We start from the raw sequence: 25,429 nt of genomic DNA, 5'->3' as shown, positions 1-25,429 counted from the left end.
GCTTATGGAGAGCTGATACCACCCAGGGTTGGGATTTTGGTGGGTTTTTTTAACCTTATCTATGAAACCCACATGGTAAACTCCCATGACGTTCACTTTATCTTCTTAAAAAAGATGATGGGACAAGCTGACCCTGACAAGGTTCAGTTGTAGAGTTTAAAGCAACTAAGTGAATTCACAGGATCTTTGGCAGACAGTACAACTGATGCAGTCAGAGGTACTCCTAAACAAAATCAGATTAAGAGAAGGTGAGAGAATTCAATACACAAAAAGCACAACTCACTGAAATTGTACATTAAAAATATTGTGCAATAGGCAACATATTGCATACCAAAGGCTGTGATTGTAAGATGGGTCCAGATGTGGTTCTTGTTAATGAGATACCACAGATAGGCAAAGCTCATTGGCATACGCACTTCCTGACAGTACAGCATACTTCTAACAAATACTCAGCAAATCTCAAATATTTGTTGGATTACTTTCCTGTGAAATACGTATCATTCTAAAACATTATTGACAATTCCCAGGAAGTGGGAAATTCAGATACTAACACCAGCAGCCTTTCAAGTAGGCAACAAATTTGAGGTTTATGTATCATACCATAGCAACCAAATTACTGGCTGTTGCACATATGTCTTCCAATAAAGTGTTCCATTGCTAAACCATAAAATTCAGGTCTTGTAGGCAATTGATGGCAAATCTTGGGACTGATGTGAAGAGAAATTCGAAAGCCTTGTAAATAGAAAATAAATACAGTTTGTAGGCAAGTTAAAATTTCATTAAAGGAAAAAAAACCACACCAAAAAAAAAAAAAAAAAAAAAAAAAAAAAAAAAAAAACCCTGACCAAAACAAACTAACAAAACCAAACAGATAAACAAACAAAACCAGAAAACCCCAAAAAAACCCCACAAAACCACACCTGGCAAAAAAACCCCACACACCACTATCGCCATGAAAAAGCCCTCCAAGTTTCTTTCTCTATTAAAAAGATTCTTTAAAACACATTTCTATCAAAAGTGCACGAAATATACAATATAATCCCATGTCTTCAGGACAAAATTGTTTACCACCAGTTCCTAGACTGAGCTGCCACACAAGCCATACAAAAGATATTACCTGCAGTCAAAATAGACTCGTCACTGAACATAATAAAGTGTTTTAGAAAGATGCAAGTTGTTTATTTAAAGTAAGCCCACAATATTCCAAAATTAACAGCTGCAGAGGTTGTTTACTCACATTATTAAATATTTGAGCTATATTTTGAGCTTGAATTTTCCATGCAAACTTTTAGTGTTTGTGGGGTTTTGGATTTAAAATAATGTGTGCTGGAGGAAGTTGTGGAGAGCAGAGATGCCCATCTCAGAAATGCTGTAGGAAAATTGTGCATAACTCTTCAAATAAAAAATGTGGTCAATAGCTATTACTTAAGGATCAATAAAGGTTTAGTCACTCAAATTTTCCACCCCATCCTAACACTACCCTTTCCTTCCCCAAGGCTATTCTTTAACTGGTGCTGATTTTCTTCAGAGGAAACTGAAGACATTTTACTTCCCTCTTAACACCCTTAAATAGTTCTGAATAATGGACAATAATGTTATTGAATCTTTTTGTGATTGATTGCTTGTACACAATCTCAGTACCTGTGAGTTCAAGTTATTTTTCTGCTATGCCTGAGAACATGATTTTCAACTTTGTAATATGTAATTTTAGCATATGTATATTATTCTAAACTTCACCAGTCTTTTCAGTATTAGGATCATGTCAGGATCTCTGCCCTAAATATTTTATAGTGCAGCAATGCTGAAATGGAAAGACAGTTATACTTAAAAGGGCTAAATTAAAAACTTGGAATTAAAACCAAATTATATTGTAAAATAAATAATTACAAGTGAAGCTTATAATTTTTTAAAACCATTTTTTAAATATAAATTAAAAGCAGAAATACCCACAATATATGCATAAAAGGATAGTAAAAGAGAATTTGAAGATCACTATTATGCTTGGTTTGGAGGACTTTTGGTTCCTGGAGTTCATGACCTAGCTTTTATATTATCCTTCTGCAAAGCATCCTTTAAAAAGCCATGTAAATTGTCGGGTGCCAGGGCAAAGCTGGTTGCAGCTGTGTTGTAGATGAGGATTTGTACTTCATAAAGCATGAAGTGCTGTGGGATTGATGGTGCCTTGGATACCAGCTGGTCCTAGCAGCGCAACCACCCCCTTTTAGGCCAAGGCAATCCACCTCCAAAGAGCACTAACAGAAACAAATAAACAGCTGAATGTCTAAAATAACTAGACACATGTAGGTTTAAGTCCTTCTGTAACCAGAGCTGAAATAAAGATATGCATTATCTTTTAGAGGAGCATCTTGTTCCAGTAATGCTGTACCTGGGAGCAAGAGGTTTTTCTATAATAAAAGAATCCTTATCCAGGTTTGAAGTTTTTCTGCCATGGGGTGGACTCCACAATGGGGAAAAAGGGAATATGAGGCTTAATGCTTTCTGCTGGCTCGAGGTATTTTTCTCCATTTTGTTTTTCTGTTTAGACCAAATATAAGAAATATAGTCATAAATATAGAAATAAATATAAGAAATATAGAAATAGTTTCTGTAAAATATTGTCTAACACAGGTGGTAAAGATTTCATTAAAAATGATAAATTATTAAGTAAAGCAAAGAAGATTCACTGAGATTAATTTTTTCTGATGTAATTCTAATGAAGATCAAGGAGTTACATGAAGATGAATTCAGCTGCACAAGGTTTGTCCTGCTTAGGGTGAAGCACATCACATGGCCTGGCTTACAGTAGTCTCAGCTATTCCTTAGCAAGCTCAAGCAAGTAGCTCACTCAAGCAGGTAATAGATCTCATGAAAAAAACCAGATCATATATTAAAGCATGGAAAATGACATTTAATCACAACAAAATGTCAACTAGTAATTCATTACATTCCTACAAATAAGTAAGAAGTGCTCAGTATACAATTACAGCCGTGCGGGATTGCAACAGTTAATTAATTTGCATATATATTCCTTCATTTATTCAGCTTTTCTCTTTACAGTTAATATTGCACCTTCATTAATAAAAACCTTATTTAGGACATCAGAAGAAATAAAGTTGAGCAAAAATTAATTTTTCTAACTCTGTACTGATTTTTAAGGCATTGAAAATTATTTGGAACTTGCAGTGACATTAAAAAGCAAGTGATGGACAACAGCATCTTTTGAGTTAACTGGGCAGGAATTTTAAGCAAATATTGATCAAAAAGTGTAGCTAGCTTAACACAGAATATTGTAATATGAGCTATATAGAGACTTAGTAAATTTATAATCACTTAATAATTTTTTTTCTGCAGTATTTAGTCCTAATAATCCTAGAGGCTGTATTTATAGCATACAAAAAAAAAAAAAAAAAACCAAAAACAAAAAAAAAAAAAAAAAAAAAAAAAAAAAAAAAAAAAAAAACACCTAAATATTTCTGATGTTTTTCAGGTTGACGAGGCTCCTTATGCTTTTGCACCCTGAGAAATATCTGGATCTGGCATTATTCTACATTATTCTACATTAGTATTTCATTCACATTCCTTACAATTGTAAGTATTCATGAAATTTACATTACCTTTTCTCAGCAGTATCAAACTAATCACAAATGATGTTTTAAAAAATACCTTATTCTACAAAACCAAAAATATTTTCATGTGAAAAGAATATCTAATCAATCTGTTCCCCAAAATTTTAAATCTGAAAATACTAAACCAAGTATGTTTTACAAATAGAATAAATAATGCAGTGTAACAGAAGACTATATGTTATATTGCTGTGTGAGGTCGTGGTAACACATCCTGAGATCTATAAAAATTTAGTTAATTCTGTACATCTTTAATATGAGCTCATAATACAGAGTACAGATGTTCCTTTTGAGCTGCAAGAGAGTACACTGTGAATGAGTATTAAAAATAGTGTGCATTCTATTTTATACTTTCATAATATAGAATGCTCTTACTTACATATTGTGTATTATTCCTCATACATATTCAGAGCATATATTGTAACAGTTCCTTTGGAATCAGTAACATGTAAGTTGCAAATGTGTATTAACAGCCAAATGCATTTGCATATTATGAGTCCATAATACTGAATGCACAGCCAAATTGTTGATAAAAAGTCATTGCTATACATAGAAACAGAATTTATTTCCCGATGCTTCTCACTCGCAACTGGGTTATCTTGCAGTTATTTCTCACCCATATTGTAACAACTGAAAAAAAAGAAAAAAAAAAAAGTGAGTACAACAACAATTGGGAATTATAGTTTTCTTGAAGTAAAATATTTTGTGAGGGTTTTTGCTCTGTATCATGATCAATATTTCTGTTAATTGCCTGAATAGATATGCTTCTGGTTTTTCATTTTGGTATCCATGTAGATGACTGAACCAAACTCTTAGCATCAAGTGCTCATCCAGATGGTACATGTAAAATGCAGTACATGTTAAATCATTACTTGTAAAATATAAAATAGGAAAAAAACCAAACATAAATATTATCCTCAGTCAATTCCACAAGTATTTTTAGCTGTCATGATTTTGTTTCTTTGTATATTTGCCTAAAATAATGGGCGGGTTTGCCAGTCAGGAATATGCAATTCTCTACATTGAACAGAACAAAATTTACAAAATAATATTACACAACAACATAATTACAAAACTTCATCTGTATCAAAGTTATTTTTTGTCTACATTGACAGATGTAGACAAACCCATGCAAGTAAGGATGGAAAAAGACACCACTTTCGTTTTCTAAAACAGGGAAGGGAGGAAAATAGTCTTCAGCCTCAGTTTCTTAGTTATACAAATCTTAAGTCCAGGTCTGATCTAATTCTGTGGCTGTGCTGCTAGGATGGAGATTTTCCCCAGGAAGAAAACTAAAAGATAAGGACCAATTGCCTTTAGCCCATCCTATAGAGTTGCTGAAATAACTGGAAAGACAAGAGGAAATTACCTATTCCATTTCAAGGACTGCATAGTTGTGATACTGACTATTAGTTTTAGAATAATTTCAGATGTATTACTTTAATAAGCAATAGCAAAAGTGACTTTATAGTTCTGATATCACAATGGAGATATTAACTCCAAAAAGTATTCAGTTATACTTTCTATCAATTAATGGCAATTCTAAACCACCTACCATGCAAGAACCAAATATTTACACAGGACTATCATAATACCTCAGCTAAAATACTGACAGAAACAGAAAATGCAAATTGGATTTAAAGTGCCTCTTATTTAGCTGGTATTTTTGGATCCTGTCTAGGAGATGCAGTCCTGCCTGGTGAATAGTGGCACAATTACACTGTTCACTAATATGTGTAATATCTGCCACACATCATTGAGAGAGAAAGAATTATGTATGTATGTTTGTATGTGGACATAAAAATCACTGGAACTTTTGTGTTTTGCCTTTAAAATAAGTTAATACATTTTAGTTTACTGTAGAAGCCTATTACAGTGCAAAATTCCTTTATTTCTCTTTTACTTTTTCTGTGGTTTGTTTCAAACATTTTAAAGTATTAATGAAAATGCTGTATAAGTCATAATATTGGAGTCTAATTTTATTTCATATTGTTTTATAAATATAAGATCTATAAATAGACTCCTGTAAACTTATAAAATCAGTTATTTTAAGGTCAGTGCTGTGGGTTTTTTTTTCCTTTTATTATTGCAAATAAGATTGTCTGTATTCAGTTTTTTTATACTTCTAACATACTAGCTGCTCTCTCAGAGAAGGTTTCAAGATATAAATGCCAGCAGACTAAATTACCTTGATAACCAGTGATCAATGTAAGCAAGTGAAATATTTTTCTGAAGTTTTCCAAAATGATCTCTGTATTTTCTCAATCAATTATTTGCATTTTTGACTTAATACAATTTATTATAGTCAAAGTAAAATTCGGATAGCCATGAACAACAGACAAGGAAAATTTAAGCAACTGTTGCATGGGTGCTTTCACTTTAAAATCTCTGTTGTTCCAGTCCTGGATGTCAGACCACTTCCCTAATTTTTTTGCCCAAATTTGTTATGTCAGTAATTTTTTTTTTTTTTTTTTAATCAGATTTGGTTTCATAACAGTAGTAACCAATCCTCTCCAGTGGCTAGTTAAACTTTCAAGCACTTGAAGACTCTGGTCTTCAAAAAGATTTGACACCTGTTTTTCTGAATAGAAGGTACATTTTTAACCAGTTTGCACCATAAATATAATTAAGAAGTAAACCAAGTGAGTAGCAAAAATGCTAGTGCCATTTTCTCTCATTACTTTGTCACTTGCAGTGGTGGGAGCAGATTCCCGCCCACACCACTTTTCCAAATATACACCTGGAAATTTATGTGAAGGAGCACTCAAGACATATATTCAATACGTATTTCCTTTTGCCTGCCATTGTATATGGCATCAAGTATGCTAAGAATTAAAAAAATAATAATAAATCTTTTGCTACAATGGGGAAAATATGGAAGTTAATCTTCAGAAACATTGAATTTATCAGACATTTAATTTTCTTGTTACAAAAAACTGTAGTTGGAAAATACAAAACATGAGGGTAAGCAGAATCACTACAAATGCTTGTTTCCCCCATTTAATACCAACAAATAACTCTCTTTTATGCTATCCAAAGCTTTTCACATCTTATCACATATTAAATTCTCCTCTTGTATGAGGTTTCCTATTGAATGAGAGCTGATAAATAGCACCAAGGTGTCATGACACAGGAGAGCTTCTTAAAATAAAGCAGAAGATATTTTGTCTTTTTCTCAATGTAAATGGTTGAACTTGGGAACAATAGAGTGACTTAGGCCTCACATTGACCAAAAAAAATCAATTCTTGACCCATGGATACAGCAATTTGGAAACTACTACAATAATTTCCTCTACAGATTGCAGTGAAATACACAGTTTGGGAATTTGGTAAAAGAAAGTGAAGAAAATACACAGCAGATTTCTGTACATACTCTGTAATGTTTGTGTAAGTATCAGTCTAGACACACTTGCAGTGTGCATGCATAAAGGATATGCTACACTAGACCATGAGATTATACATTTATCCTCATTTGTGAAGGTGGATGCCTAGAATTAATGAATGGAAAAAGATATGTTATAAAGTATTTAATCCTAATCAATATTTATTAAAGGAGACAAAGTAACAGTAGCACAAACCTACGGTACTTTACTAAAAAAAACCAGCAAGCTGGACTTCTTATCATGCAATAATTAATGAAGTTTTATGATTTATTTTAACCCTGAAGTGGGCTTTTTAAAACTCTAATTATATTAATGTACTAAAAGAAATACAATTGTCGCTTAGTTTCATTAAGCATGGCAGGTAACAGTTTCAAAAACAAATACTGAAACTTGTGAAAATTGCAAGTTCAGGTTGAAGTGTCAGTATGGTATCAATGGGATGGGATTGTGCTTCTCACTGCATTAATCAATACTAAAATTTATTTTTTAATGTGTGAAGGATGTTTAGTTTCATTAATTTATGACTAGGTTCTTTCTACTTATGTCTTTCTGTCTTTGGATTTCTGTCCTTCATTTTAAAATATTTTTTTTATTTATAAATCCACAGCCAATCTCATAAAATATTACTGTTGGGAAGGAATCAGTTTTCTGCATGCCATGTGCAGTTTGTGATATTGATCATGCAACTGAGTCAATTAAAGGAGACATAGCTCTGTTAAAACTGGAAAAGTACTATTGTCACCTGTGCTATACTCTGTGCAAAATCAGAAGATTTACATTTGTTCAGTTTATGATATCTCACTTGTCTTTGCAAACCACAGGCTATACCTGCAATCCCCTAGCATAACCTAGGTTATTAATTTCCAGTTGTGAATACATAAACTACTGAACCAAGTCAGCATTATATTTAGCTTAGCAGGGCCTGTATCATAGGTCACAGATCTGATGCTCTTGAGTTGGAACTGAGAGGATCCTGCCATAAAATATTTTCATTACAGCTTTATGGTTCAAAACACAGACACATGCTCCATGCTGCTGTCCATAGATGGGGTTTGCTTATGTTGCACTTTGTGATAGCCCATGTAGTGAAATTTTAGTACTTTGGGATAAGTGAGCAGTTAAAGACTCTAATTTCCAATGCAATTAATGAGCAGTGTTAAGGTGTGTGTACAGTAGGCTTTTATGAACAGCTATCAGAAAGAATGCTTACAGCACCTGAACAGAATAGAATAAACAAATATTTGGACTATTTACTCTAAGTGTGGATAAATAATGTATACATGATAATTGATACATAAATTTAAAATTCAGAAATGACAGGAACAAAACCATTTAATGAATCTCTTCCACAATACTATAAAGTCAATACATGAAAGGTTTCCCGAGCAAACTCTTAGTTCTGTATTGGGATACAAGGGTCTTTCCAAGTGAAAATATAGTTAGTACTGTGTTATCAGACAGTACTGAAACTTACCCCTGTCAACAGGTCTAAGCTTGGTAGGGGCAAGACATAATGTAAACATTTTCAGGTTGAATGTAAATGCCTATGAACCTGTTGGTAGCTTTCTCTGCTAACAGCACATATTTCTGCTCTCTGCAGGCTTTGTAAGCTGTAGGTTATGGACTTGCAATTTATTTTGCTCTTTACATCTGGCTCATTATTCCCATAACCTGCCAAAATTCACATATATTGTGAGTATTGTCTCTTAAACTTATTAATCCAGTTTGATTAAGAGACAACGTTCACAGTGGAGGAGTAGTACATGGGGCAATTTATGGCTTTTGAAGGTGATTAAATGCTGAAATGGAGCTGAGGCATTTGATAATCACAAGAGCTATTTGGTGTTGGAATATTCCAGCCACATGACTATTTTCCCATCAGCCAGTAAGAGAAGCACATTTTAAAAACAACATTAAAAAGACAGATTTTTCTGGGTAAATGAAGGTTTGAAAGCAGTTGAGAGCCCCAGATCATCTTCCATGAAGGGCAGGCATAGGTAAAGTTTGTATAGAATTTGGAAGGAGTAAGTTCCTCTCCTTAAGAGCAGGGCTAAGGACAAATAATTGCCCGAGGGAGTTACCTGTATAGAAACTGAGGGCTGAGACTGAGGTGTGGACATATGTGATTTGAGTTAGGATTTATGACTCATTTTCATATTGCCACTGTAAGAGGGTAACAATTATCATCTACCAGACTGGCCTGTTAGCACATGCTGGAAACAAGTCCAGCGCGGTGGCAATTCTCCGGTCTCGTGGGAACAAGCCTGTTTCATTTATATCCCCAAAAGTATAGAGGAAGTAAGGATTGACACCTTAGGAAGAGGCCATTACAGAATTAGAAGGAAGGTTCTGGTGGAAAAATCTCCTAAGAGCTTGGAGAGGAAGTTGAAGTTGAGTTTGGAGGAATTTTTTTTTTTTGTTAGTAAATTTTGTGAGTTATAAGTAAAAGGCCAATGCAAGGATATTGCTTCATATTTATTTAGACAGTGAATACCAAGAAACTCAAATAATTCCCACTCAGTAGCCTGCTATATACAACACAGCCACGTTTGGTTAATGTGGGGGTTTTTACAAAGAAGACATTACTGGTACTCAGGTATAAGGAAGTAATGTCTTCTGCATCTGAACAACTAAACCCAAGAACATTAGTTTGTCATCTGGTGATTTCCAGAACTGGGGAAACTAATCTGATGACATTTCTGATCATCGTTCTCCCTCTCCCTCTGAACTCATATGCATCAGTCTAAAGCTATATAAAATTCAAGTCTTTTAATTTAATGGAATTGAAGAAGGAAAGTGGAAGATGTTGAAGAGTTGGGCGGGCAGGTTTGGAGAGTCTCTCTTGGCAGGAAGCAGGTAACTTTGCTCCACTGGCAAGCTGGCACTTCCTTGAGTGTTAGTCAGAAGAGAAATATAACCTGTTTGTCCTTTTCACTGATCATTATGAAAAAAAAAAAAGAATAGAAGGCCTTATTTATTCCAACAGTTTTCCGTCTTCTTTCTGATGTTCTCACTTCATATCCACAAGTGATTTGCAGAGACAATAGGGAGGAAATCTGAATTGGTGAATATACTTAATAGTGTTTTTTAAACAGCATCCTGGCAAGAGCAGGAGATGGACTACGACTGCACAGTAAAATACATAAAATACATGAGTACTTTTATTATAAAAATTCTGAGTCCCAGCTGCATTTCTTTAAACATAGCTTCCTCTGCTTTTTTTTTTTTTTGCTTTTTTTTTTTTTTTTTTTTTTTAACACAGGAAGCCTAAACTCTTCTAAAATCTACCACAAACTTTCACTGCATCTATAAGCAAAACACTTAATCTTTGCATGTCTCCTTTAATTACCTATGAAATAAGAATGGCAGTATTTGCTTCCTAGGCAGGTTAAGTTTGCCTGGGATCCTGGGATGCCAGGTACCAGTGAAGTCCAAGCAGTTATTATTTGTTAAGACTCTCAAGGCAAAAATTTGCAAAATCAGTGAACACGCCTGTAAATAATCTTCACTAGGAGCATATCAGGGGTCTCCATTAGGAGGCACCATTACCAGATTTTTAGTCTTGCCTGACTATCAGCATTCCAGTTTGGCCATTCTCACCTGTGGTATTATTGACAAAGAAGGCTTCACCCACTTTCGCTTTCCTCAGGCAGTCAGAAAGGATGTGATGACAAAATCAGAGCTTCCACCAAGATAGCAGGGTAGTTAACTCTGAAAGCATACTGGGCCACGGTTTCAGAACAATCCCACAACATGATTTAGAAGTTGACGGGGCTCTTGTTAAAGACATAACAAATCAGCTTGTTCATTCTTGGGATGATAATGCCATTTCAGTGAAGTACAACTGAGTTCCTTTTACATTTTCTGTGTGCAGCAAAAAACTCCATAACAATACTGTTGAGCCTTCTGAAATGAATACCTCTTGAAGCAATAAATCTGTTAAAGAAAAAAATAGTTTCTGGGCACCTAGGCTCTGTGTTTAAGGATTTGAACTTTCCTAATGCCTAAAATCTGGGGAAAAAGTCCAGAAAGGACACCCAATTAGAAGGATATTGACTCATCCTGACAAAGAGGTGGGGGGAGGGAGAAAGGGAGAAGGAGGGAAGAGATCAAGGCTCACAACAAAAGGCCTATTCATTTATAACAGCTTGGCTGTGGAACCATTCCAGCATGCTTAAAAATACTTTATCCATTAGTTGGGAGCTCTTTTCTAAATGATGACTTGCTGCCCACATCTGACCACAACCAGCTCCCTTTTCACACTGAACATAGTAAGGTTCACATTGTCAAAAGCAGCTTGCCACCTCTTCTGGACGCTGTGAGGAGGTGAGGCAGAGTAAAGCAAAAGTGTTCTGTGAGAAACAAAAATCCCTGACCTCCAGCATATAGCAAGGGGAAGGACAATGACATTCAGTTCCTCCCAGACTATTTTAAAAAAAGAGAACAAGCAAATACAGCATTTAACTAGAGTCCTCCTTGCACGAAAAACAAGGAAGAGCATAGGTCAATCAAGTTATTAAAAATAAGTTAATTTATAGCCTCAGTATATGAGCTCAGCAATAGTCCTTTGCAATTTTATATGAGGCTCTTTATGCTAAGCTCTGATCACACACCTGAATAAAATCATCAAACATATTTCATCAATGTTCCTACATGTTAGCCAAGAGATATACATTTTTAATTACAAACACTAAATACTTGTTGAACAGCAGGATTTTTTTAATCAAATTATTATCTCTTAGGAACACTTCCTCCTCAGTTATAAAGCAGTATAGCTAGAAATATTAATATTTTATGCTGGGGACTGTGGATACAACTTCATACAAAAGCTTTTCTTTATCTGAAATCTGACTGTTGCTGTAAAATTTGCACTCCTATCTTTTCACAGTACTTTGTTGCATATGATTTCAGAGTGTAGTTTGAGGAAAATGAATGTCTGGTTTAATGTGTGTTTATTTCTCTTGACACATATGCTGTGTCCTTATGTTAGTTTGCATTGAGACTCTGGAGAAGATTGTGGGAGAATACTGTGCAGTTGATCTTCTCATCAAAGTATCAGCTTTTCTAAACGTGTCATTCAGCTACAGCAAAAAGTACTCTATATTACAATATATGCTATCTGATTCACCTTCTTACAAGGATCATCTTTGTAACCTTCTCTCATGTGGATATTCTTAATAACAGCAGCTTTATGTAAATGCAAAAAGACTACATCTGTATCTACAGTATCTGTTTAAAGTAAAAATATGGGGGAAAAATACTTAGGTTCTAATAACAAAGTATTCAATAATTTATATTTGGAGTTTAGATTTTAGCTATAGAACAACAAGGTTTGTGAGAATTCCTTGTTTTCCTTGTTTAATTGATTACTTTCAAGCTAGCGTGCAGAAGCAGCGGTTAAAGTTGACATTGTAAATAAATACTCATATGTGTCCACTTAGTTACTCCTGAACATGATTTTAGTGTAAAGAACTGAGTGTACAATAGCTGTCTTTTTAGTTTACTAATACAAGAGAGCTCTTAACCTAGGTTTGCAGGTACCTTGAAATATTTATGAGCAATACAGTATGGATTCTAAAATATATTTCCTTTAATGAAAATGGCATGTTGTAACCCAGCTCTGCAGAAGGCCTAAGAAAAATGGCAGGGCATTTGTTTACATCTCACTTCCAACAAAGTATTTTCCTTTGGCTGGCCTTTAAGTGGATGTAAAATTACACAATGCAGTAAACCATAAGCCAGATAGAAAAGAGAGACCACAGGTCACACTATCCAAAATGGAGAAACAAAGTCTGGTTATAGTTTTATCATAAGAAGTGCTATCTATGTTTTATGTGCAGTTCTGGGCTTGTAAATGTTTCTAATTTAATGGGGCAATGTATCCAGACATTAATAGCTCATTTCATTTTCTAGACTACATCAAATAGCAATATGACCTCTATGCAATAGCAGAAATGAAAAGACTTCCTGAATTCTGAGCCCAGATGCAAGGCAATTTCAGAAGCCTTCCTGTCACTGCCTGTCTCCTATCTTTTGATGAATTGGCTGGTTGGGGTTTTTTATTTAAGAGCAACATTTACCTACTGCATAGGAATGCTCTGAAGATTAATTCATTTGCATGCCATGTGAAATATGAAATGTGCTAGGAAACAGGTTTCAGTTGTGGAAGTTTGGGTGCTGCTATCAAGCTGTGAAGGAGAAACTATCTGGTGGTGTCCGTTGACTTTATGGTCCTTGCTCTGTCACTTCTCAGAAAACACATCAGGGCAGAAGGAAGGGGTCTCAGGGACAGTGTCCTCTTTTTAATCCACAGTGGGAAATGCCCTGTGGCCCTCAGCCAGAGGGCATTTCTGCAGACTGCTTCCATGTCCTTATGGCAGGTGAGGTGTTGAGCCTTGCATAAAGTTCTCATTCCCATTTGGGCTTCTCTGTCAAAAGTACTTTTAGCTGAGGTTGGATCTTAATGTATATGCACAGATGTTAACCAGACAAATTGGACCCTCAAGCAAAACAGAGAATAATCAGCTTGTCTGTATAGGTGTAGCTCATATATCATGTTCCACTTTCTTATTGAATTCTAATTTGTGGGTCTAATGGACTCCTTAAAACAAAGAAACACTTAGAAATCCCTGACTCATCAAACATAAGCAGTCTTAAGCCAGATCTTAGTACCAAAAGAAGCTGATTAGTAATAGCTATATTGCAGTGAATACTTCAAAACCAAAATATCACAATTCCTTTTGTCTGCAGTAACAATGTCCTGTTTTCAATCCATAGCATGAAACTTGAGGTGCATTTGCATATCTTGCGGCGTGGGTTTTTGCTCTCCCCGGCTGCACGCGGCTCTTGGGAGCCCGGCTGTGGCGTAGCTTCCACGTGCTGCCGGGGTTTGCTGCCGCGGGTTCCTGGACACGGCTCCGTGTCTTGGGCACGTGGGCTGGCCAGCCTCTGTTACCGTGCGCTAGGGATCCGGTAAAGAGGTAAGGAATTTGTCCATTTACTCCGTGCTTGGCAGGAACGGTTTATTGATCATGTGGCGCAGTTCGATGGAAGGACGTGACCGCTCCCGGCACTCGCATGGGAGAAAATGGCGCCTGCGTGCCGGCGGGATAGGGTTTTATGGAGGGGCGGGGCGAGAGGATCCACGGCCTGCCGGCCAATAGGGGCGGCTGCCGTGGCGGTGACGCCAGCAACAGCGACCAACCAGAGAACCCCGCAGGGGCGGGCACCGAGCCAGAGCGGGCTGAGCGGGACCGTGTGGCACGGGGTTTCCTGGGGCCGGACGAGGGGGTGGTTACAGGAGCGGCAGAGGGGTAAGAATCCGGCAGCAGGCAGCATGGGGCCAGAAACCGCGGGGTGGGGGAACAACACGGGGGAAACGCGGGATTACAGAACTTGACTTATTTTAACATAAATTAAAAACCCTAATCTAAACCCAAACTCCAGGATGCAACATATCTTAATAAATTAATTTGACTTTTCTAGAAATAAAACTATACCAAATACAACATGAAGCAGAACTGAGCACTTATTAATCCTGTTTATAGGAATACATACAGAAATCAATGATTCTTTTAATGAAATATGTAAAATAAGGAGAGAACTTAATAGACCACTCATTCCTGTATCAGGTAAGACCAAGTTCAAAGTACCTCATTACTTTGTCTCTAATATTAGCCTGGAGAAGATGCCTCTGCAAAAACAATTATATTTCATAGAATAATAGAATGTTAAGAGGTTGGAATGGACCTTAAAGATCATTTATTCCCAATCCCCACTGCCATGCACAGGGACACCTCCCACTAGCCCAGGTTACTCAAGGCTTTATCCAACCTGGCTTTGAATATTGGCAGGCCTGGGGCACACATTGGCCTCCCTGGGCAGCCTCTTCCAGTGTCTTACCACCCTCACAGAAAATAATTTCTTTCTAATATCTAACCTAAATTAGAGGACTGGGCAATGAATTTCAACAAATAAAAGTGCCAGATTCTGCACCTGGGATAGGGCAACCCTGGATGTAGGTATGGTCTGGGGAATGAGATGCTGAAAAGCAGTGCCCTGGAAAGGCTCCTGGTCAATGGCCGGTTGAATGTGGGACAGCAGTGCCCTGGTAGCCAGGAGGGCCACCTGTGTCCTGGCGTGCACAACATCATCAGCCAGGCAAGGGATGGGATTGCCCAGCCCTACTCTGCACTGAAGCAGCCTCACATTCAATATTTTGTGCACTTAGGGGCACAAAAGTATAAGAAAAATATAAAGCTATGAGAGTGTCCAAAGGAGGACCACATGGAAGTTGAAGGGCCTTGACGGGAAGCCGTGTGAGGAGTGGCTGACGTCACTTGGTCTGTTCAGCGTGGAGAAGAGGACACTGAGGGGAGACCTCATTGCAGTTACAACTTCCTCATGATGGGAAGAGGGGCAGGCACGGATCTCTTCTCTGTAGTGCCCAGTGGCAGGACCCAAGGGAATGGACTGAAGTTGTGTCAGGGGAGATGTAGGCTTTATTAGAGAAAGTTTCTCCACACGGAGGGTGGTTGGGCACTTACCCAGGGAAATGGTCACAGCACCAAGCCTGATGGAGTTCAAGATATATTTGGGCAATACTCTCAGGCACTTGGTATGGCTCTTAGTCTCCTGTGCTGGGATGAGACTTGTACTCAATAATCTTTTTGGGTATCTTCCTACTCAGCTTATTCTGTGATTCTGTGATTTGTACCCATCATTCCTTGTTCTATCACTAAAGTTCCTGATCAAGTGTCCCTCTCCAGCTTCCCTGCAGGCCACTTTCAGATGCTGGAAGGTTGCTGTGAGGGCTCCACACAAAATTCTCTTCTCCAGTATGAACAGTCCCAGCTTTCTCAGACTGTCTCCTGAGGCAAAGGGCACTAGTCCTCTTATCACCCTCATGGCCCTCCTCTGGACTTATTCCAACAATTTCGTGTTATGTTGGAGACACCAGAACTGGATGCAGTACTCCAGTTGGAGTCTCACAAGAGCAGAGTAGAGCAGGAGAATCACCTCTGATCTACCAGCCATGCTGCTTTTGAAATTGCCCAGGATTTGGTTGGTTTTCTGCACTGCAGTACACACTGCCGGCTCATGTTGAATTTTTCATCAACCATCACCCCCAAGTATTCCTCAGCAGGCTGTGGAAAAAGTTATTAATTTATATATCCTAAGTCTACTCTACCAGGCCACACATATTGTTAGTTTATGGGTAGCCAAACTCGGTAATTGTTGTTATTCAGTAGCTTTTTTGAGTAGCTCATTCTTACAATTCTTTTCCAAGCCTGTACCAACTTTTGACACCACAAGTATCCTGTAATAACTTCATTACGTGAAGAGGATTTTTGTTGTTCCAAACTTGCCTTATTCAAATTTCATCTGATAGCTGCTTTTTCTCTCTAGAAAAGACAGTACACAATCATACCCTTTTTAACTCCTTCATGATCTTGATGACTTTATAAACTTTTGTTACATTCACAATTTCTTTTTTTTTTCTAGCCTGAAGAGCAATAAGATGCTTAATTTACAATCATATTGAAACTGTTTCATACTTCTAATAATCCTTCTTGTCTTCTCTGTATCTTTCTGATTGGAGAGGGAGGACAGAAAACTGAACAAAAAATATATACAGTGTTCAAGACAAGCTCATGGTGTCAAATTACAGAGAGGTGTAACAATATTTTCTGTTTTGAGATGACTGTTTCTTAGAACTATTTCTTTACAGTTATCTACTCTTTGTAACTTGAAGATATCATCCCTGAGTGAAAGGTTTTGTATGTTAAAATAGAGTTTATATATGTACCTAGAGCTGAAGTTATTTTTCCCATGAACATCACTTAGCATTTATTTACATTTCACTTGTTTTTCTATTAACAAGGATTATGTTCTTCAGCTCTTCTCAGTTTGCCCTCATCCTTCTTGCCCTGAATAAATTTGTAATACTAGCAAACTTTATTATCTCACTTTCCACTCACCTTTCCACTTCATTTTCTACTATGTTTAAGAGCACAGATCTAGCACACACTTGTATAGTTTTCTGCTAGTACTCTCCTTCAACTGAGAAAGTAGACTGTATAAGCTTGTTTTGTCTCCAACTTTTCAGCAATTATTCATCTATTCCAGGACTTTCCCTCCTACTCAGTGGCAGCATAGTCTGTTTTACCGGAGTGTTCTAAAAAGGGCAAGGAACATTGTAAAAACCCTTTTGCCGTTGTAGGGCAACTTTGGCAGCTGGATTGCTCTTGTCTATGTGGTTGCTGACTCCTCCAGTGAACTTTATGCAAAATTTTAGTTGTGGCTTTTCTTTACAAAAGCAATACTAATTCCCCTCAAACATATCATATTTGTTCCATGTCTACTAATACTTTTCTTCTATTCTGTTTGTAATTGCCCAGTTCAAAAGATATAAAATAGATTCATTGATCATCCTTGGATTTTTTTTTTTTAACAGAAACATATAAGTAAATTCCATTCATTGGGTAGCAAAGTAGTTTAAAAAAGGTTGCACACTGTAGTAAAGAAACTGGCATCTTCGTACCTAAATTCCTCTAAAGTAATTAATTTCATAAATGCTAAGTAATCTTTTATTCTTAGCTTTGTAATTTTGTTCCATTAACTATTTTGTTGGAACAGACACTTTGATGTCAGAACCTGTTTTTCAAGGGCTTCAGACATGATACCAAATTTCTCCACAGTTAACACAAACACTAAAAGTAGTTTCAGCTTTATTTTCCCTATATTTTTTTCACATACCCTGATTATCTAATGTCTCTACAAACTCTTATTTACTTTTTGCAAGCTTTATATGTGGAAAAAATATCTTTATATCTTTTGCAAGTTTGTCTTTCAAAATATAATAAAGGATAATTCATATTATTTCCAGTTTATTCCTTTTTAGAAGTTTATTCATTCTACTGTAGTTCCCTTTTGTCAAAGTTAATGGGATTTTTTTGCTTTCTTTTTCTGTCCGTGATTTTGAAATTAGGTACATTATGGCCACTGTCATGCTAACCTTTCTGTGTTGATTGCAAAACAAGATTAAGCAGTTAAAGCCTGCTATCTTTCTGCTTGCAATAACATTTATATTAACATCTTTTATTTTAATATAGGGGGAGATTAAATGAACTCCTGATATACCTAGTAAAGAGCATGCTCATAGTAAGGCAGTAGTGGGAGATCATGGTACAAGGCTATTATGACAGCATACTGGAATTTAAAATTGTTCTTGGTCATTCCAAAGATAGAGAGTGACAGTAGCCAAAAACTAGTATGACTCTGTGCAAGTGTCCTTCACATCAGCTCCAGCCAGTGGCAGTGGGACAATGTCCCAGGCATATTGCTGAGCTGAGGACCATTGTCAGCATCAGTTTTCAATTCTCTGGCCCAAGGATGAACAGACGATTGCTCCCAGAGCAACCACTCGGATATTGCCTCACATGACAACACATTCAGCGCTTTCCCAGATCTCCACTTGGTTTTGACACCTTCCTCTGATATATATTGTCTTGGCACACTATCCTGGGGCAGTCAGGTCACTGTGGTGGTGAAGAGCAGTGACAGGCAGGGGCCCCGTACAGAGCTGCTTGCTGAGGGGGTGGGTTGTGCATGGTACAGAAAATATGGCTACTAAAGGGATATAAAGAACAGCATATTAGGGCTGCAGCTGCTGTAATGGGCCTTTCATAAGCACAGCCAACCTGCAGCCCAGATGTCAAGATGATCCTCCAGCCTAGAAGAATCTGTATGTGGCCTCACACTCCCACAGATTGGACAATGAATGACCCCCACAGATTAAACTGTGTGAAAAAGCCTGAAATATTGAACCAAATAGAGCAGGCAACACTGACTATAAAGAGCAAATTTGGATTACACTGGCAAAACTAATGTTACATGGGTCAGAGATGGTCATTCTCTTTTATTCAGAAAGGTTAAATAAAACTAAGGGGTGCTACAGTATGGTTAGTACCTGACAGGGTGCTAAATTTTACTCACCTTATAGGTAAGCCAAAATTTGGACACAGATGTTTGGCTGATGTGATAGCATTCAGTGTTCAGTGCTACAGTGTCACTCTGTATTTAAGAGGACTGCCAAAGAGAAGTTTAGAATTTAGTCAGTCATGGAGCATGTTTAACATATAGTTTACAATTTGAAGGATTGCAGTCAGATCTGCAACAGCGGGCTCTCGATGACTCATTTTTGTGGCTGTTACCTGCATCATTTGCAGTCTCAATCAGCTGTTAATGCTTCTCCTGTAAGATTATAAAATAATTGCAAATAGCTCAGATTAGGAGGTGTAAATGTCACTTAAAGCTCATTTCTGTTTCATGTTCTATCCAGCATTCTCTGTAGGCAGCAGATGAGGATCTACAGAAAAACAGGATCCTAGAAACAAACAATAATAATAAGACCTAATCAGAGTCTAATAATCTTTTTGAATTGCACTTATGTTGGAAGGTAATCACTGATATTCACACAAAGCTGAACAAGTAGCATTTCATATGGACTTCATAGTTACAGAAAGAAAATAAAGAATTTTATTTCCTAAAGAGCATTAGGAACAAAATATGAAGAAAACACAGCTCTGAAGTTTTAGCACTGGCTTTGAGGAGAGCTGAATTTTCTCCATTATGTCATAAGATCTGGTGTAGTCTTAAGCAAATTTTGTGTCATTTCTTTACAAACGCTGTGCTTTTACACATTTTTCAGTTGCAATATTGCAGCAATGGGGTGTCCATTGGGTCAAAAGTATAGAGACAAGCCTATTAAAAAAACCAGACATCTAGGTGTCTTAGCTGGTAGAAACTTCTGTTAGGGAGTTATAAGCATCACCCTGATTAGGTGCCACGTGTGGAATTGCCAGGATAAGTTTCACAACAAAGGATCCTGAGAGAAACCACCAATGTAAGGAGTTGCCACCCTATGTCTCTTGTTCCAGTGGCAGCAAGGTTTGCCATCCACAGCAGAGCTGCTATTGCCGCTGCCTCCATATGTCAGCATGTGCCTTGAGAGGACTTTCAACACACACATGCAGTTAGACACCTGCATCTGGAGGTATTACACTATAGTCTTACAGTGTCTCACCTCTTGTGGTTTTAAAATACTGTAATAATACCTACTTCACCAGTGAATGCAAAAATAAACTTCCAGTTTATGTGAGGTACTTGAAGAAAGGACGTTGTTGAGTAAGAATTACCTTTTTATTTATTCATCAAAGATGTCATTCACTATTAAGATTTCTTCACAAAATTGAGCTGCCTGAATAAAGTTAGACATTAATAGCAGAAAATACAACACTAATTCCAGATACAGATGACCAGCATTTTTCACAAAATAAGTACAGAAAGAAACCTCTGCACTTTTTTTAAAATATACACACACCAAAACACTATATATACATTACACAGATGCATGGGCATAATGCACATGTCCTAGCCACTTGAAAGCTTTTTATCTGCTTAAAAAAATATGTCTGCAACATGATACTGAATGTATACATTTTGTACCGGTTTATTTCTTTTTTTGATTAAGATAAAAATTGTTCTTTGGGGTCTAAAATGTAGCAATTAAATATCTGAAAGGCAAAAAGTATCCACTATATTATTTATACATTTATCATACTCCATCACATAATCTTTGCATTCATAAATATGGTAATCAGGGACTGTGGACTTTAAAATCAACCATATAGCAGAACATATTATTTTAGCATATAGCAAAAGTAGTATTTTAGTTGTTCATGATAACGAACATAGTGTGATATGAGATTCTTTATATACACAAATATGATCTTTAAAATGGCCTCTATCAGCTTAAAAATGGACAATATCATGAAACTTGTTAAAGCCGAGGTGAACTGTGGCACCATATCCAAATGCAGAAAAAGACAATCACATTTTTCGACATTTCTACTGCTGATGGCATTGAAATGTCAGCAAAGCTCAAAGCAAAAGTACACAATAAATTTGATATTACACCACATGTTTGATTAAGCCCAAGGGTGAAATTGTAACCTGCAATTTTATTCTGAGTCAGTAGATTTCTGACACATTTTGATTTTTAACAAAGGGAAGCTCAGTCTTAAGGCTTCATAGAATTCAACAGGACTGTCATTGTTTTATTCAGACTCTGCTAGAAATTGGTCTTTACAAGCCCAGTGGACACAAGTACATTAATAAATTTTATTATTGTAAAAACTGTTTCCAATGAATTGTTTCAAATAGCAAGGCTATGACAATATCCAAAATGCAGGCTATTAATTGATGGCATATGTGTGGAGAAGCAGCAACAGCATTTCTGATGAAAATTAGACTATTTTCTATTTCAGACTTTTTAATACTTCAAAAAGACTTTTTTACATGTACATGAAGCAGTTCACATTTAAAATGTAGGAGTGTTGAATGGTGAAAACATCAAGGAATTTCTGAAAATACTTGTTTATTTTTAACAATTCATTTATTCTCATAAACGATATAGGATAATTCCAATAATATTTAAAAATCCCAACTCTGCCTCACAAGGAAGACATGGAGAAATGATATCAGTTATTGTGACAGGTCTTGAAGAAGAAACACTTGACTACAGATAAAAGAAATACAAATGATGAAATCTGCTCTGGTTTATGATCATGGAGCACGGTAATTAACACACACATATTCAAACACTTTTTAAGAAATACACTATTCAAAATCCACGTGTTGTTTTTGTTGTTTCCTAATTTTTATCACATTGCTGGATGGCTCAGAAGTGATGCTGTCAAAGCGACAGTCAAGGACCGAAGTAATTGGAACTGCTGGGTGAAAAGACAAGCTCCATACAGGAATTTCCTGCCACTCCAGTGACTGTGACAGAAAAGCTCTGAAAGTGCCAGTAGAGATTTAGAATGATGAATAGCTGCTATGGTTAGTGAGAAATCTTGGAAGTTCAGTTTTGTTTTATTTGCTGAAATATTACCAAAGAAGACTTGAAGCCTGTGGCTTATAAAATGTGACTCCAGAATGACCTCTGACAGCTGGGGCCCCTATGGTTGTTATACTTCTATTTATCTGTGAGTATTGTCAGGTCCTTTGTCTCATTTCTCAAAATAAAAGCGCAACCTTTGTTCCGATGTTTGTCATTATTTATAATCTACAAGGTCACTTCCTTTATTTTGAGACCTCCTAATTTTCCTGACACTATCTTTTCCCACCATTTGTGATAATTATCCTTGTATGCCATTCTCCAATCTTCAGAGATAAATTTACAAGACTATGTCCACCTAATGGACTTCAAAGTAAATTGTTGCAATGTTGAAGCTAATTACACTGCTGCTCTGTGGAATCTGTAACCCTGTGACAGGCATGAGGGCTTTGGCTATCTTGAAGCTCCTGAAGAAATATTCTCACTATTTGTGAGAATAGTGTCTACTGAAAGCAGGGAAATGACTCAAAGCAGGAAGTCCTTAAGGGTATCTATCAGCACTCCCAGGCAAGGGAGCCACCTGTCTCCTGGCTGGACATTGATTGCCTCTTTCCCTCCTGAGGTTCTTAGATGTGAACTCCTTTCAGGTTGAGGTGCTTAACACAGATTAATGCCCATGACCACGGCAGAGAGCCAGAAGTAGTAAGTTAGTGAGTGTAAATAATGCAGTAAACCCAACTAGAGCATTCAGCTACACAAGACCCACACTCAAATCCTACCTCTGAGGTAGGAACTCTTCAGTTTCTCAGGTCTTTGGAGAGCATTCCCCAAGACAGAGTTAGAGCAACTGAGAACTAAAACAACCTCTTTGTAGGTCTTTTTTATGCAAGGAATTATATGGTAAGTACAATTCAACTTTATCAACATGTAAGAATCAAAAAGATGAATTTGTGAAATCTGTTTAACCATTGTTTGGTTGTGATATACAGAAATGTATGTCAACTACTTTATACACAGCACATGGAATGTATACAAAAGCAGTAGAGTGATTACTTTGAAGAGCTACCCAAAAAATATTAGTCATCTGCAAGTTATTTGAAGTGAACAGGCCTTGGCATGACTTCACCCAAGTGGATACAATTGCAGAAACAGGGCCTGAAGACTTACCTGAAGAGCATCTTCCAGAAGAATTAAAGCTTAAGTCTGGTGAAAAATCCATTGGTACTAAAAAAGTGTCTGCTAGGCACTCTTAAGACATAAAACCAGTACACAGAATAAGTGCTAAAATAATTTTGTTTTGTATATGATGTTTCAAAAATGCTAAAAAGCATCATGTGAAGCAGACGAAATGAAAGCATTAATCTCAAAAGCCTAACACCACATCCTTTTGCTTCTGGGCATAAGTACAAAAATGCAAGCTAAAAGAAAATAATTTCTTGCTGAATGAAATCACTTTCACAGATACCAGATCAAAATTAATTCCTTCTCTTCTCAAGTCTCTTTAAAAAAAAGAAACAAACTAATTTGAGGGATTGGGAAAGAAGGAGTTCAGCAATCCTGATGCCAAAAAACAAAAAGAAAGAAATATATTACATGGGAAATGTAAAATTATTGGTAGAGGTGAACATAAAAATATTCTGTAACTTCTTTCTAGATGATTACTGTAGATGAACAGTTCCAAAAGGAAAAGCTCTCTTCAAAGTTATAAATGCAAACATTTACAGTTGATAATTTCAAATATGTAGGCTTTCTTTCTCTCTCAATTGTAAAATACAGAATCCTGCAAAAATATAAATTTTTCCCAAAGTCATAGTGAAATGAGCTTTCAGGCCTCTAAAATATTTTTCATCTTTTTTTTTTCGTTTGTCTTGTGCTGTCCATATATCATTCCTTTTCCTATACAGCTTCTCTTTTCCAATCCTATTTCTAAATATTTGGCTCTATTCCTGTTTCATTGTGATGATAAACTTCTAAAGGATTACAGTAGGTCTCTAAAATTATTTACCCAATCTATCAGGAACAAAAAAACTATGACATTTTTATCCATTTTTATTTATTTGTTGATTAAAAATAAATCCTTTCTAAATTTAGGACACAATATCTATTAAGAAGATGTAATTGAAGATTTGGCATAGCAGTACTTTCAGGACACTTTCATTATGGCAGTGCTCAACTACTTACCTTGCTGAAACACTAGAAAAAGAGATGAGAACAGCAATTATTTCCATACAAGACTGATGCTACTCTTCAAGATACCAGTCACATTCAGAGAATAACCTCCCAGTTTTACCCTTGACACCCATGTCCTCACCCATGTTTCCAAACTGACTCTGTTTTCTCATGAGCGTGCTGAAATGATACAGAGCAATCCCTTGCCAATCTTAGAAGAGTTACTGATAAGAGCAAGAAATTTTGAGTGAAGTTGATATTTTCATTTAGTTGACACATATGTGCATATTGTGATATGTCCCTTTTCTTTTGCCTAGTCTGACAGATTGCTTAAGATTAAACAAAAAAAAAAAAAAAAAAAAAAAAACCAAAAAAAAAAAAAAAAAACATGGTCACCTTAATCTTTCTTTCTGCTCTCAGCCTTCTGGAGCTGCTTTTTTGTGAGAAAGAGTCACAAAATATTGTGGTACTTTCATAAAGGTAAAATGTTCCTTGTCCAGTGGAAGAACAATAGACAGTTTTCCATTACATTCATATAATGTCAGTACGTTATTAAAAATGCTCTAAGGCATGAATGTCCCAGGAGAAGTGCCAATTGAAGGGAATATCATTTATATTGTGCCTATTTAAAATATGTTCAAAGAACATTAAAGTTGAATAGCCAGTGTTTCAGACAGGATTACCTCTTAGGGAATGCCAGATGAAAGTTTATCTACCCAAATTTTATATCTATCTGTATCATAGAGTCATATAATATGTTGAGTTGAAGGAGACCCATCAGTTCACCTCCTGGCCCTGCACAGTACACCCCAAAATTCACACCATGTGCCTAAGAGCATTGTCCCAATGCTTCTTGAACTCTGTCAGGCTGGTGCTGTGACCACTTCCCTGGGGAGCTGTTCCAGTGACCAAACCACCCTCTGTGTGAAATACCTTTTTCCTGATACCCAAAATAAACACCCCCTGACAGAACTTCAGGCCATTCCCTCAGGTCCTGTCACTGGTCACACGAGTGAAGAGATCAGTGCCTGCCCCTCCTCTTCCCCTCAGGAGGAAGTTGTAACTGCCGTGAAGTCTCCCCTCAGTCTCCTCTTCTCCTGACAGGCTGAACAGACCAAGTGACCTCAGCCACTCCTCACACACACACCTCAGCCTTTCCCTCAAGGCCCTTCACCATCTTGGTTGTCCTCCTTTGGATGCTCTCTAGCAGCTTTATATCTTATACTGTGGCACACAAACCAGGCCCTCAGCACTTGAGGTGAGTGCCCCAGTGCAGAACAGAGCAGGACAATCCCCTCCCTTGCCCATTTGGAGATGCTGTGCCTGATGCCCCCCAGGACATGGGTGATCCT

The 25,429-nt window shown here is 36.9% G+C and overlaps 1 long non-coding RNA gene across 2 annotated transcripts; it reads left to right on the top strand.

Annotated features, from left to right (window-relative positions):
• The first annotated feature begins 32 nt into the window (after positions 1–32).
• On the top strand, positions 33–22,095 carry LOC128788047 (uncharacterized). Of its 2 annotated transcripts, none has more exons than XR_008430945.1 (5): positions 33–248; positions 2,358–2,512; positions 3,488–3,588; positions 13,784–13,986; positions 21,754–22,095. It is a non-coding gene; the product is annotated as an uncharacterized LOC128788047 (long non-coding RNA). The 2 variants fall into 2 exon arrangements; XR_008430946.1 differs by lacking the exons at positions 13,784–13,986; positions 21,754–22,095 and adding exons at positions 6,922–7,010; positions 7,614–8,431 and having other exon boundaries at positions 37–248.
• Positions 22,096–25,429: the final 3,334 nt, after the last annotated feature.

The sequence above is a fragment of the Vidua chalybeata genome, chromosome 5 (assembly GCF_026979565.1).
Source record: "Vidua chalybeata isolate OUT-0048 chromosome 5, bVidCha1 merged haplotype, whole genome shotgun sequence".
In the NCBI taxonomy this organism is placed as follows: domain Eukaryota; kingdom Metazoa; phylum Chordata; class Aves; order Passeriformes; family Viduidae; genus Vidua; species Vidua chalybeata.
The sequence above is the reverse complement of the archived record's forward strand: the minus strand, read 5'-3'. Positions and strand labels throughout refer to the sequence as shown.